The 5,719-nt window shown below is 52.1% G+C and overlaps 1 long non-coding RNA gene across 1 annotated transcript; it reads right to left on the bottom strand.

Moving 5' to 3' along the window:
- Window positions 1-2,136: 2,136 nt before the first annotated feature.
- LOC307202402 lies at window positions 2,137-4,483 on the bottom strand. The gene is made up of 2 exons (XR_013832877.1): window positions 2,829-4,483; window positions 2,137-2,791 (listed from the first exon to the last, which is right to left on the bottom strand). It is a non-coding gene; the product is annotated as an uncharacterized lncRNA (long non-coding RNA).
- Window positions 4,484-5,719: the final 1,236 nt, after the last annotated feature.

Here is a 5,719-nt window from a genome sequence, read left to right as displayed (position 1 = left end):
TTCACTGCTGAAATGGAGAAAGCCCAGGAGTGGATTTTTGTGTTCTGGAAGGCCTGTGGTTCTTGCTCATCGCAATGCCTGATTGGGCTCCAGAACCTTCAGGCTCCTGTGGGTGGATCTTGGGACTCAAAATCAGATCCCAAGCCAGCGCTGCCCTTGGGCTGGGTCAGGGAGAGCTATTTGCAGAGAGATGGAAATCTCATGCTTAGTCTCATCCTCTGGAAAGCCCCAGAAATGAGCAGGCAGGGAGAGAGGGAAGGAAGGGCTCCGACTGCTACAGCTGTGAGCTCTTTCGGGGGCGGCAGAAGAGGAGGCCAACATTCCTCTGCGCTGCCCCACCCTCCTCCCCGGAGCCTCCGCTGGACCGAAAGAGAGACTGAGGCACAGCAGAGGATGAAGGAAGCGCAACAGCACATTTCAAATTCAAAATGCTGGCTCATCTCCAGGGGCTTCAGTTTCCAAGCAAGCAGCCTCCAGTCCCATCTGACGGTTTGCAGAGGGGAAGCTAAGCACTGGGACATCCACTACCCCGCCCCCGGAGATGGCTGAAGGGACTGTCCTCTTCTTAGCTTGGCTCCTCTGTGGGTGGATGAATGAGGGGCGACGTTCCCTGTAGACATGGGGAAATCTGCTGGGAAGTTGCACAAACCCAGCAAATGCACAGCTGCTCCCCATTTTAAAATAGCCCCTCATGAATGAGTGTCTGGAGGCGGTTGGAGGATGGATGGTGGCTAACAGATTGAGGTTGAATCTTGACAAGACAGAAGTACTGTTTCTGGGGGGACAGGAGGCAGGCAGGTGTGGGGGACTCCCAGGTCCTGAATGGGGCAACTGTGCCCCTGAAGGACCAGGTGTGCAGCCTTGGAGTCATTTGGACTCACAGCTGTCCATGGAGGCGCAGGTCAATTCTGTGTTCAGGGCAGCTGTTCATCAGCTCCATCTGGTATGCAGGATGAGACCCTCCCTGCCCGCAGACTGTCTCATCAGAGTGGTGCATGCTCTGGTTATCTCCCGCTTGGACTACTGCCATGTGCTCTATGTGGGGCTACCTTTGAAGGTGACCCGGAAACTACAACTAATTCAGAATGCGGCAGCTAGACTGGTGACTGGGAGCGGCCACCGAGACCATGGAACACTGATCCTGAGAGACCTGCATTGGCTCCCAGTATGTTTCCGAGCACAATTCAAAGTGTTGGTGCTGACCTTTAAAGCCCCAAACAGCCTCAAAGCCCAGTATACCTGAAGGAGCATCTCCACCCCCATTGTTCAGCCCGGACACTGTGATCTAGCTCCGAGGGCCTTCTGGCGGTTCCCTCCCTGCAAGAAGTGAGGTTGCAGGGAACCAGGCAGAGGGCCTTTTCGGTGGTGGCGCCCACTCTGTGGAACGCCCTCTTGTCAGATGTCAAGGAAACAAACAACTATCTGACTTAGAAGACATCTGAAGGCAGCCCTTTTAATGCCTGAAGTTTTATTCTGTTTTTAGTCCTCTGTTGGGAGCTGCCAAGAGTGGCTGGGGATAAATAATAAATAAGGAATTATGATGATGAGGATGAACATGGGTCTGCCCCAAAGGGAAGTGCCTTACCCACCAGGTGACCCTCCTCTTGCCAACTGCCCTGGTCAACCCAGGAAGGAGGGGGCAAAGTCTGCCTGGAACCACCTGGGTCATTCCCCCAAAGGCAGGGGTGGGAGCTGCTCCACTGAATGCTCCAGGGGTCTTTTGCTGGCCCCCCACTGTTGCGAAGGGCCTGAAAGGAGGAGCGGCCCTGATCCGGATGCTCAGAGACCAGGTGCCTCTGCTGGGAGACCCTTGACCCACTCTCCGGCTGGCGCTCCCTTATCACCCAGGTAGGCTACAACTCAAAATGGGGAAAGCAAATTGCAGCCACACTTTGGGCCCTGAGAACACACCTCTCAGGTGCCAAAGGCCAAGGTAAGGAGGTGGGTCTTCAGCCTGTGTTGGGGGCCAGATTCACCTCTGTGGGGAGGGAATGCCCATTTAGGGGGCTGACCCAGAGAAGGCCACCTGAGAGGGTCTTTAGCATGGGTAAGCAAACTAAGGCCTGGGGGCTGGATCCGGCCCAATCGCCTTCTTCTTCTTCTTCTTCTTCGTCTTCGTCTTCGTCTTCGTCTTCATCTTTTTCTTCATCATACTTTATTTACAACATAGTCCACAACAACTCATACATACAAACAAACCTACCACCATTGGCAATTTAATTATCAAAATTAAACTCCTATCCCCTTACACAAAGAAAACATAACATAAAAATAAAAGACTTCTTTTATCCTGTAAATGGCCTCCTTATTTACTTATTGTATTTGTTGTTGTTTCTTTTATATGTGATTATTACAATTTTTTCTAATTATTACTGCAAAGTTTTTAAAGTCATAATCCAGCACAATCTCCTTCTAAATCTGGCCTGCGGACAGTCCGGGAATCAGCGTGTTTTTACACGAGTAGAATGTGTCCTTTTATTTCAAATGCATCTCTGGGTTATTTGTGGGGCATAGGAATTCGTTCATCCCCCCCAAAAAACAACATAGTCCGGCCCCCCCACAAGGTCTGAGGGACAGTAGACCAGCCCCCTGCTGAAAAAGTTTGCTGACCCCTGGTAGGGACCCAAGCAGTCTAAGTTGCTTAGGACTTTAAACACTTATGTGGGCACTTCAGATTGTCTTGTCGGTGGGATCTGACCCCGATTGCTGTGGGGAATTCTGCAACCTACTGACTACAGCTTTGGTTTCCTTCCTTGTTCCGTCATCCATGATGCTCCACTTGGACCTACTTCTTACCTGGCACCAGATATCCGCTGCCGGCCCCCAACTGCACTTCTGGCCTCTTGACCCCAGGAGATTCCCGGGGAGCAGGGGAATTGTCTGCCCTTGCTCTAGCATGGCACTGCAGCCCAGAAGCTGCTCACATGCCGGGTGGCACCTTTGCCCAGGACAGAACCGCTGCCCTGATCCCGATGCCCCTTGTTGGGCAGCAAGGCAGCCTGGCTCTCCTGTGAAACAGGTGCAGCTGCAGCCCTGGTGCCTTAGGAAGGAGGGAGGGAGGGAGGGAGGGAGGGAGGGAGGGAGGGCCTCACCCTGCTGCCTCGCTGGGAAAGTCCTTTGCTGAAAGGACAGCTGACGCCACTCTCAATGGGGACATTCTTGTGCTTCCCGTGGGGCCTCTGCCAGGGCCAGCCTTGGTCACAAAGGGGCATTCACTCTCCTTTCCTTCCTCGCCATTCATGGTCAGAGGAGACCAACCTCGGGCAAAGGCCCACCCTCTCCGGCCCCCTCCCTGATGGTTTCAGCAGCAGCCGCTTCCAGCTTCCTGTGGACAAAGCGGCCCAAGAGCCTTGGCCTGTCCCTGGGGAGAGGCGGGTGGGGGTCAGGGTGCTGCCGCCCTCTTGGCCTGCTCAGGAACAGGGAGAGCAAGCTGTGCGGGAGGGTGGAGGCTGCGGGGACCACCGTGGCGGGAGCAGGGGGGCAGCCCAGGGAGGCTGACATGGAGGGAGAAAACAGCCGAGGGGGGGCTACTAATCATCAATAGGAACTTGTCTAATCCTCTTTGAAAGCCATCCAAGTTCGTGGTTATCAGGAGCAAGTTCCATATTTTGACTATGCTAGGGTTGCCAGACTTCTGGAATTTCCCGGAAACAGCCAGGAAATGGTTGTCGGAAGTAGCTTCAATGTCCAGAAAACGTCTGGCAACCCACGTCGGAACTGTGGATTTTGGCGAATTTCCTTAAAAATACCCTCAAAAACTTCACTTTTTTCTCGGATTTTGCAAAGAGAAGCTCAACAACTTTGGGCAAAGCAACAACTTTTTGAAATATGGCGAACCTGGAGTCTGCGTGGTGTGAAGCATCTGCTTCCTTTTCTCCGCCCTGAATCTTCCAACGCTCAGCTTCACTGATGCCCCCAAGTTCTAGACATGAGCAAGAGATAAGAGCTTTCCCCATCCGCCCTTCCCAGGCCAGGCCGAGTTTCACACAGCTCCTCCACCACATTTCCTCTTCCTTGCCTTTTCTCTCCACTAAAAATCCCCCAGTGCTGCAACCTTTCTTTGTTGCTTCTTCCCTGGACCACTTTGGCCGCCCTTTTCTGACCCCTTTCCAGCTCTGCAATAATATATCCTGTTGGAGGTGAGGCAGCCAGAGCAGAACGTGGCCAAGGGGGGTGAATGCCATTTCCATTCCATTCCTAATGATCTGCTGCAGACGAGGTCGATGTTTTCCGCAGGCTCTCTGCTGGGACCCCGAGGTCTCACTCCCGGTCCGTCTCCTCCAGGAGCGTAGACGTGAAATTAAGTTTTCCAGCTCCAACATGCATCACTTTAGAGTTGCCCACATTAGGTGCAATACCTCAAGGAAGGACTGCCTCTGTCCATGTGAACCTACCCGGACCCTGAGATCATCTGTTTGCCCTCCCTGTTTGCCACCACCTCGAGAAGTCCAGAGGGTGGCAACATGAGAACGGGGCCTTCTCTGCAATGGCTCCCCGTCTGTGGAATGCTCTCTTCAGGGAAGTTTGCCTGGCACCTTCATTATACACCTTTAGGCACCAGGCAAAAATGTTCCTCTTTAACCAGGCCTTTGGTTGATCTGATTTACATTCTATGCCCTTAAAAAAATGTATTTGTGGGTGGGGGCTATTGGGTTGTTGTTTTAATTTTTATTAGGTATTTTGTGGTTTTATATATTGATTTTATTCTGTGAACTGCCCTGAGACCCCCGGGTATAGGGTGGTATATAGATTCTAGCAACAACAATTTTGCTGCCCATTCACCCAGTTTGAAGAGGACCTTTTGGAGCTCTTTGCAATCTCTGTTTGTTTTAACAACCTTGAACGATTTAGCATCGTCCGCATTCATGGCCCCCTCCCTGCTCATGTCTAACTCTGGGTCATTTGTGAACAAGTTAAAAGCAGAGGCTTTAATACTGATCCCTGGGAGACTCCTCTTCCGATTTTCCTCCACTGGGAGGACAGTCCACTTCTTCCTCCTTTCTGTTTCCTGTTTCTTCACTGGATCTCCCCTCTTACTCCATGACTGCAAAGCTTAGTCAGGAATCTTTGGTGACATACATTGCGGAAAGCTTTTTGAAAGTGCCCCAAGCCAACCAGATCATGTTGACATGCTTGTTGAAGCTCTCAAAGAACTCTGATGGGGGGCAGCCAGTGGGTCTGAATTGGCGGTTCCTCCCAAGCCATGCTCACCAGCCCCACGGTTTCATCACAATGCGATCCCATGATGCCACGGCTGTCAGGTGGGCATCCCAGCCACCTGTGAGCTTGCCCACAGCTCTGGTGGTGATGGGGCTCTTGGCCTGCTGGACCCCACACGTCATCGTCCCCCATCAGTGAGACAGGATTATTTTGTCAATAAGGCCTGGAATGTTGTCTCTGGCCACCAGTTGCCTCCGTTCCTCAGACTCCATTCCTGCAGAACGTATTTTGGGCCCAGGGATCAGTCTTCCATCTTCTGCTGCAAATGCAGATGTGAATACAGTAATTAATCCCTTTTTTCCGCAATCTCCTTCTCTTTTTGCCCACCTTCGACCCCTTTGCCATCCAAGGGCCCAACTGCCCCTGGACACTCTCCTGATACTCATGCAGTTAAGATTTTTTGTTTTTCGTGGGTCTTTGTTTTCGGCATCCTTCTCTCTCCCCCCCCCATTTTTTGCACCCCTTAATATGCTTGCATTTCTTTCCCCAAAAGGCACAT

Source organism: Podarcis cretensis, assembly GCF_951804945.1.
Source record: "Podarcis cretensis genome assembly, chromosome: 14".
In the NCBI taxonomy this organism is placed as follows: domain Eukaryota; kingdom Metazoa; phylum Chordata; class Lepidosauria; order Squamata; family Lacertidae; genus Podarcis; species Podarcis cretensis.
The sequence above is the reverse complement of the archived record's forward strand: the minus strand, read 5'-3'. Positions and strand labels throughout refer to the sequence as shown.